The sequence below is a fragment of the Colobus angolensis genome, unplaced genomic scaffold (assembly GCF_000951035.1).
Source record: "Colobus angolensis palliatus isolate OR3802 unplaced genomic scaffold, Cang.pa_1.0 Scaffold545, whole genome shotgun sequence".
Lineage (NCBI taxonomy): Eukaryota > Metazoa > Chordata > Mammalia > Primates > Cercopithecidae > Colobus > Colobus angolensis.
The window spans coordinates 602,414-611,849 of NW_012118988.1; the positions used below are offsets into that span (position 1 = coordinate 602,414).

The 9,436-nt window shown below is 41.9% G+C and overlaps 1 protein-coding gene across 2 annotated transcripts in view; it reads left to right on the forward strand.

Moving 5' to 3' along the window:
* The first annotated feature begins 2,772 nt into the window (after positions 1–2,772).
* The window catches only part of EDA2R (ectodysplasin A2 receptor), a 41,991-nt gene continuing 35,327 nt past the window's right edge, over positions 2,773–9,436 (forward strand). The window contains exon 1 of one of the 2 annotated variants that reach the window (XM_011961285.1): positions 2,773–2,870. The gene's annotated coding sequence lies outside the window, so the exon portion shown is untranslated. Of the gene's footprint in view, positions 2,871–3,008; positions 3,050–9,436 lie in introns of those variants that run through there. The other variant, XM_011961284.1, reaches the window with a different exon arrangement.

Below are 9,436 nucleotides of genomic sequence, written 5' to 3' on the forward strand. Positions count from 1 at the left end.
AATTGGCTAAGCTGAAGGAGCAGCAAGTGCAAAGACCAGAGTCTTCAGCATGCTTTGAGTGTTGGAAGAAATATCAAGGTGGCCAGTTTGGCTTGGGTATGGTGGTCAAGAGGAATGGTAAGAGATGAGATCAGAGATAGAGAGGCAGGTTAGTGAGGGTGAGATGGCATGGGATAGGTTGTAGACTATTATAGACCATAGTTAAGAATTTTGGATTTTCCTCTGAATAAGAAGTTAACCAGTAGAATTGCATGGACAGACTTAGACTGATGTACTTTTAAAAGGATCACTCTGACTGCTATGCTGAGAATTGACTGGAGTGGGGTAAGGACAAGAGCAAGGAGAGCTATTGAAGGATATGGCAATAATTCAGGTGAAAAGCAATCGTGGCTTGCACCAGAGTGGTTGCAGTGAAAGTACTAAGAAGTTGGTGAAATTCAGAGTTTATCTCTGAGGCAGGAGGCAGAGCTGATAGGATGTGCTGATGGGTTGAACGTGAGGTGTGAGCAAAAGGAGAGGGGAGGATGATTCTAATGATTGTGGCTTCATAGATTGTGAAGATAAAATGAATTAATTCATGAAAAAAATTTGAACAGTCCCTGACACGTGCTTAGTGAAGGCCAGCTAACTGTTATAGTATTATTGGATAAGTTATGGTGGAGGACAGTAGTTTCATATTTGCTGCTTACAATCACTTTCCACAATAGCTTGTGAACTCTGACATATCCCTGGTACCTCTGTCTCAAGTTTCCTCCTGTATTTCCAGGCAGAATCACAGAATACAAGGAACCTCTTCATCTACAAAATGAGGATAGTAACCTCAACCTCATAGGATGGTTGTAAGGTATAAAGGGACACACATGAATGATTTATAGATGCTCAGTAAATGTTATTCTTGTCCACCATCTAGACCTTTGCTACTGAAACTATGGTCTGTGGTCCAGCACCATCAATATCACCTGGAAGCAGTTAGAAAATCAGAGTCTTAGCTCCACACCAGAGCTGCTAACTCAGAATCTGTATTTTAACAAGATCCTTAGGTGGTTTGTATGCACATTAATGTGAGAGAAGCACTGCTCTAGAGTTTCAAGGTCATCTAGTCCAACAGTCTCTTCAAGGTACAGATGCAGAAAGGAAGACTAAGAGAGAGGAAGAGATTTACATGATGTTACACTTAGTTTTGTCAAGACATCTACATTCCAAGCTAGGGTTCTTTACACTAAAGTTTCAGAACTATCTATAACTCAGCCTCTCTGGGTAGGAAAGGATGGAGAAAAAGAAGAGGTCCTATTTTCTAGGAAAGGACAGAACAGAATTAGGAGGTACCCAGGGTATCTATTTTCATTTTAATCTCACAGATGATTTCAGAGGGCCTTAAAGTACATTCATGTATTTATTTATTTATTTATATTTAATAAACACTTCTATACCACTATGTTCCAGAAATCGTTCTAAGCTCCTTACGCATATGAGCACTATTTTGTATATTAACTCATATAATTCCTAAAACAATTCTATGAGTTAGGGATTGTTACTTTCCCTATTTTACAGAAGAGAATCCTGAGCCACAGAGTGGTTAAGTAACTTGCCTTAGGTCACAAAGCCAGTAAGGGGCAGACCTAAGATTCCAGTTCTGGCAGTTTTCCCTCCTACTAGGCCTGAGCCCACAGTAGCCTATTCTGGTCTCAACTCTAGTGAGGGGACAGATATGAAGCTCATTTAGGACTTTTTCTACTTCAGCTTAGGGCTTATTCAGCCCTTTCCCACCAAAGACTTTTCAGCTGCTTTACTGAGACCCCACACTGAGCTGGCATATAGCTTCTGCCCAGTACAGGAGGGGCTCCTCAGAGACTGATAATGGCACATTTCTTGGTCCTCTCCCCCATACCTTGGCTCAAGCTTTCCTTTCCCTCTACCCATTATGCTATTTCCTCTTTGACCTATTTTAAAACCTCCTAGTCTATTGAAAAGCATTTGCTTTCCCTGTCAAACTCTTTTTTTACTCTCTCTTCCTACCCGCCCCGAAACCCTTCCAGTCTGCACCTCATAGTTTGGCCCTCAATTCTATACTGTGTGCCCTTCTCTGTCTCTGTCCAGTCTATTTTATCTTCCAAACTCTGCAAGCTCTTCGAGGCCAGAGACTAGTAACGTTTCAGGATTTATCCACTGCTGGCTCTGAGATCATAGATTAATAAACTCCCAAACTGTTATTGTTTGAAGTGCCCTCAGAGACTATGTAGCTCAACCCCCTCCCTGTACAGACACTCAGGGGCCCAGAGAAGGTGGATGATCAAAGCTGAGTGCCGAATCCAGTTTTTCTTTATTTGTAGTGGTCTTTTCTCTGCTTCATGTCTGCTCTCTTCCTCCGGTCACAATCCTACCTACCCTTCTAAATGGAGGAGTATTTTTTTGAGGCAGACCCAGACCTGGAAAGTGGCTTCTCCATGTGTCTGAAAATCTTGGCTTTTCCAACAATAATTTTCTCTGTCAAACTCCAAGCCTGCTAAGTCACGAACAAACTTTGATGAGCTGAGCTGCATTCAGCTGTGAAAGAGACAACTTGATGCTTTCTCTGGACCCAACTCCCTGGCCCTCTACTCTCTGGCCCCCGTTTCAGTCCCGGGAGCTTTGCAGCTCCTGCCATACCAGTGACTCAGTCACTGTTCTTCAGCCTCACATACGCCTCTCAAAGGCAGTTTCTTTTTCGTAGCCACGCCTAGGCACTCAAACAGTCCAATAGCTGCTCTAGGAACTTCACGGGGGGGCGGAAGAGGTAAGCTTACCATGAAAGGAGGGTTTGGGATGTTGTTGCTACACATGGATGTGAAATGAGTCAAGCGGAACTTTGATTACAAGGAATTTCATATACTGTGAGTGTGTATGCCGGCTGGGGGCTGAGGGGCGGAGACTGAGGGGCGGGGCTGAGGGACAGGGGCTGCGGGCGGGGGGTGACGGGCGGGGGCTGGATGAGATGTTTGCTCTGCGCTGAGGTGAGGTTTGCACGGGAATTCTATTTGGGAGCAAGAGCTATCTACTCCTCCGTTACCGGGTGAGTGTGGGAACACCCCCTGGTGTGGCAAGGCGGCTGGGACCTGCGGCATCTAAGTGCAGAAGTACAGAATCAGGTCAGGATGATTCTGCTAGGGTACCGCAAAATCAGAACAATTGGGAAGGCGCCCCGTGGCTGGCTGTCAGTCCATCCATTTGTGTCCGGAGAGCGATTTCTGAGGTGCCAGGGATGTGGTCTGATATCTCTAGGATCTTGGCGAGCCAGCTCCTGCAGGCTCTTACTGGACCTGCATTGCCACTGGGAACATGCCTGGACGTGTCCAACAACCTTGAGCATCTAGGGTTGGTAGATAAAGAAGAGAAGGAGGCTGGGTGTTAGTGAAGGCGGGGACAGTGAATCAGACTTGTGGAGCATCCTGAGGAAAGCAGAACTGCTAGCCCGCGTGGCTTGAGGGCAAGTCAGGGCTTGTGTAAAGAGCATGTTGGCTCTGTCTGGGGGCTTTCAATCCACCCCCTCACCCGCCGAGCTTGGTTTCACTTCATATCTCATTCCTGGAAGCTGAGCCCCAGGCAGTGTTATTTTGATCCTGCCTCACCCCAAACGCTGGCCAAGACCCAGCAAGCTGCAAGAACTCGGGGAGAAGAAGGGACCCGGCAGAGACCAGGCTAGGAAAACAGACTTCAGGGTCTGACTTAGACAGGTGTTGGCAGCGTTGGCCAGTATCATGCTGGGTGGCTGGGGCAGGAAAGTTTGGAACATCTTCCCTAGATAACTCCTCTGTTCTTTCCTTCACCCCAATTTACCTTCAACTCAGCAGACTCACTGAGCACCTAGTCTGTGCCACCATGTGTGAGACAGTGAGATGTCTGTCTGAGACCTAGGCTGTACCCACTGGGGCCTGACAGTCTCATCTTGGATATAAAAACACAGATAAATATTAATATAACACGAGAGATTTTAAAAGTTAAATCAAAATGCTTAGAGGCTGCCGAGTAAGGATCATATCAAGTTGAACCATACAAAATCAGAAAAAGTTTTTTTTTTTTTTTTTAATTGCTTTTTTTGAAATTGTAACGCCTTTCAGGGCTCCAGAGCTAGACTATTTGAGTTCAGATCCCATATTCACCATTTATAAATTTGTGTTACCATGGACAAATAAACTTACTTCTCACTTTGTCAGTTTCTGTTAACTTCAGGCTAAAGAGGATAATAATAGCACCCACCTCATTGGGCTGTTGTGAAGATTAGATGAGATAATCCATATAAAATACTTGCACACACTTAGCACAGTGGCTGGCCAAAAATAAACACTCAATAAATATTAACTATTATTATTTAAGATAGAGTGTGGCACACAGATAAGATTTCAACAGGTGGAGATAGAGAAGACAGTTTAAACAGAGAAAATAACAGGAACAACTGCTTTAAGGCAGGGAAGCTCAGGGCATATGAAAAGAACACCAGCTGAGCTGGATTTTAGAGTACAATTAGTGGGAAAATGGAAGTTAAACTTGCCAAGGCAGATTGGTGGTAAACTGCAAAAGACAGTGGATGCTAGAGTTTTGATTTGATCTGGCAGACAATGGGAAGCCATTGAAAGTTTCTGAGCTTAAAAAAAAAGAACTTCTGCTTTAGGAAGAGTAATCTGGTAAAAGGTTAGTCAGCTAGATTGCAACAGGAAAACACAAGAGATGGATAAACTAGGGGCAGAGAGGGAACAAAGTCCTGGAACTGAGGTGGTGGCTGTGGGAACAGAAAGGAGGTGACGAATTTAACAAGCCATCACAAAAGTTGAATCTACAGAACTTTGTAGTTGATAAATTATATGGGATTGAAAAAGGACAAATTAGAAAATCAGAATCTTTTTGGGTCGGCTTAGACCTTATGATGTTGTGCATTCCCATCTCACTTCTGTGGATAATGCAATAGAAAGGGTATGGACCTTCTGAGCTAGACACATCTATTTTCAAATCCTGAGTCGGCTATTTATCTGTTGTTTGTGATCCTAAGCATATTATGTACCTGACATTCCCAACTAGGATCAGCATTTCCACAAAACATTTAGAAGTATGTGGTGTGTGTGTGTGTGTGTGTTGCCAAACAGATGCAACAAATAGTTGTTCCTCCCACTCACCATGCCAGTAGTAAGCCCAATGAGAAGTAGTCAAATTCTTTAAGCCTCAGCTTTCTAACCTGATAAAGAGGGATAATAGTACTCACATCATGGTGTTATTGGGAGGATTAAAAGAGATATTTCCTGTCAAGGATCTAGCACAGTGCCTGACAAGTAGAATTTCATGAATTGTAATTTTCCTTTACCCTAATGGGCTCCACATTAAAATATCCTTGCCAGTCTCTGCTTGAACACTTCTAGAGGGATGTTCCTTACTGCTTTCTGAGAGCGCCCACTCTCTTCAGGGAAAGCCTTGGACTGTTAAAAGTTCTTCCTTTTGCTAAGCTGAACTTAGTTTTCCTAAAGCTTGTACCTGGATATCCTAGACATTCTCCCTGAGGCCACCTAGAGCAGTCTGTTCTTTTTCTTCCATGACAGTTTTTCAGAGATCTGAAGACCAGAAATCAGATCCCCCTGCATCTTCTGCTCCCACATCAAACAGCTCACATTATTGTATCATTTCTTATCTGGCATGGTATCAAGTCAAATATGACTCTGTGGTTTTGAAGTATATAAATTGAGGTATGAGTATGTCTTCATAGTGATGAGAAATACTGCAAAAGGAACAGAATGGGTAAATGTGACAAATTTCTTTGTAATTTATTATTTTTTAAATTATTTTTTCTGGTCAGGCAGGGTGGCTCATTCCTGTAATTCCAGCACTTTAGGAGGCATAAGAGAGAGGAAGGCTTGAGGCCAGGAGTTCAAGACCAGCCCGGGCAACATGCAAGACCTTGTCTATATAAATTTTTTTTTAATTAGCTGGGCACTGGACACTGGGCACCTGTAGTCCCAGCTACTTGGGAGGCTGAGGCAGGAGAATCTCCTGAGCCCAGGAGTTTGAGGCTGCAGTGAGCTATGATCATGCCACTACACTCCAGCCTGGGCAACAAAGTGAGGCTCTATCTCAAAAAAAAACAAACAAACAAACAAAAAAAACTTAAAGAATATAAATCATTTTTTCCACTATGTGCTAAATACTTTCAAATCCATCATCCCACAGCTTCCTTGTCCCCAACTGAGGGAATTGCAGATTTGTTTATATATATATTATACAGGTGGCCAAACAGGTCTAGAGAAAATGAAACTTGCTAGAGATCATTTAGTTAGTAAGCATCTGTGCCAGAACTGCAAGACACATTTTTCTTACTCCAAGTTCAGTAGGGCTTTTCATTTTCCACAGCTCTTAGGGTTTAAGGTGATAGATAGCTGGGCAATTATGCAAACTCTGGCACTAAAGAATCAGTCAAAAGAAAAATGGATCCTCCAATTAACTTATACCAGTTATTCCCTTTTTGAGAGAATTCCTTTCTTTAGATGTCTTCTTGACCTGCTCCCCTCAAATGCCTCCTGCAGAGAGTGAGTCATCTTTTGGAGCCATTCCTCAGTGCTGAAGCTTCATACTGAAGCAGAAGCTGCTTTTCACCTCTTTCTTTCTAGAAACTAGCTCCACCCATGTATTCTTTTCTTGGGAGCTTAATAGGAAAGATATGGGTCAGTTTCACCATCAGTATGTAAAATACGACTACTATTATTTTGTGCACATAGATAGGAGGATGGCTATACTCTGTCTTGGATTAGAGTTTACTGTCTATATTTTCTGTGTTCCCCACCAGACTGCAATCTCTTAAATTTGGAGAATATATTCACCTCTGTTTTTCTCTCTTACCACTAAGTTCTAATAGAATGCCTAGCATAGAAGGTACTCATCAAGTGGTTGCTGAGTGACCATAAACTAATTATCCCTGTCTTGGGATGACAACAGTTATTATATCCTCCAAACACCACCAAAAGACATCATGCTATTCTCAAAAATAAAGGAATTTCCATGTAATATATGGTGGAATCAAACAGTGAGACATCTTACTTCCAGGAGATTGCTAGTCACCATTGTGGATAAGCCAAAACGAGTGGGCAGCACTTCTTCCCTTCTATGATTCACCTCTCCATGACCCAGCCCACCCTGTGGAATTGTTTCTGTTGAGGATAAAATGAGCCATTATTGGGCTATGGGAGTTAGGAAAAAGAAGCTGGAGCCTTGGTAGTATAGTCACGGAGTAATTGGTCCTAAAGCTGGGCCAACTCCTTTCTTCATATATGGGAAGTAGAGAAGCCATTGGGCCCTGAATATGTAGACTTGAATTCTACTTTTAGCTCTACCATTGAACACTGTGTGACTTTGGGAAAATTCTATCCCTTTTCTGAGCATTAGTTTCTCCATCTTGGATCATCAGGGAATGGGGTTAAGATGTCCTGAATAATACTTTTAGGATCCCATGACTATATGTTTTCAATTATCTGATAGTTTGAAGTTTTAACTGGTTGCCAAAGAGGAGAAAAAAAAAAAAAAAAAAAAACAAACGATGGAATGTGCTGTCTTATGAGTACTAAGGTGCCTGTTACTAAAGGACTTCAAGTAGAGCTGGATGGTATTTCTTTACTGGGCAAAAGACCACTGGGACGAAGATTAATTTTAAACCTTCCTTTGACTCTAAGATTGTCAGAGTCTAAAAATGGTCTCAAAGAATGTGCATTTACATATGAGGTCATAGGCTTCTTGTTATCAGTCTCACCTTCCCTACACAATCTCACAAAGTCCTATACCTTTCTCCCTTTTCTTGGGCATTTAAGAAAAAAGTAAAGAAATATTTTGGCAGCAGCATTTCATTTTGTACAGACAAGCCTCATTCTATAGTTCTCATTCTATTCTTCCAGTCCTTTGGTAAGGATGTGGAACTGGGTTGTGCTTATAAATGCCCACTGGTTTGTATCTCTGCTCTTTTAGGATATTTTATTCACTGGCCTATGAGGATGGGATGGAGTACTTGATTGCCATGGGAAAAAAAAGAAAAGAAACTCTTCTTATTGACATTTTCAGATACAGCTATTCCAGATTGCTTGGTAATTGGGACAGGGTGGAGGTAGTGTGGCGTAAGACCATCAAACTTAACAGAAATCAGAAATTGGAGTACTTGACTGAGTTTTATCCAGTCCCAGCCCTGCAAATAAATCATACCATGAATTCAATTCCCAACTGGGACAACTCAGCCAAAAGCCTTCTTGGGAAGTCAACTTATCTCCCCTTCCAGTACTGCTGGTTGAGTAACTAATTTTTTTATGATACCATAATTTTATGGAATCTTGTGGTGATTGGTACATGACCAGTGACTCACTTTGGCTAGGGTAACAGCAGAGCAAAGCAAGAGGTTTCGGGTGTTAGTTGAATGCTGGTCTGGCTTGTGGCTTGTCTCCAATACCCTTTGTTCCCCAGCTCTGGGTGGGATAGTAACAACAATCATAGCAACTCCTCACATGCGTAGCACAATCTGGAGTTTCCACAGCACTCTCACATACATTATCTCATTTTTCCCTTCAACATAATCCAGGGTAGTTTCTGTGCTTTTGCTCCCACTTGGAAAGAGTATTTTAGCAGTCAGTAGAAGAATGTTTTCCCTCAAAATCAGTCCAGAGTTTGCTGTTCTTAATTTCATCCTATTTCTTTTATAATGGTATCTTTGTATTCTTGGCTACACAATTTCTTTTCCCCATTCCTTTAACAATTATATTTCAGCAGTTGCCAAACACTAACCAAATATTTGTATTTTTAATTTACAGTCTTCTAAGTTGTATTTGTCTTTTGAGGTTTGTGCTTTGTTTGTCGTGTGTGTGCATATACACACATGTTTTGAAGACAAAATAATTGACTCATATGGTTTGCATTTACTTTTGGCCAAGTAGAAGCAGCCTAGTTCAGTTGGTCATTAATTCTGTCTGTACAGTGACAACAGCTTTTAGTAAGGATTTTTTTTTTTCCTTTTCTTCCCCAGCTGGGGCATTACCTCTTGCTCTGTGTGCTAGAATAAAAGACAAACAATAGATGAGACTTCTTTAATTTTGCAAAGGCTCATTCTCCTCTGTTGATATACCATTCCTGACATTGCTGGGCCAGATGTTGCTATCACTAGGAGTTAAAATTCTTCAGCCACTTTGGAAATGTTGAAAGTAGCTCATTAAAAACTGTAGTATTCACCTGTGGTCTCCAAATTATGTCTATTCCAGGCACAGATTTAGTATACTTAAACATATAAAGGTAATTTACTTTTATCACATGCCCATGAAATAAAATCAAAATGACACATCCTCGGTCCTGGCCTCCTCCACCTCCCAGTATCAATAGCTGACACATTGCTCATCCCTTACTTCTTAAAGCTTTGTCCTATACTACCCTATCAGGGTTCTTTTTTTTTTTTTTT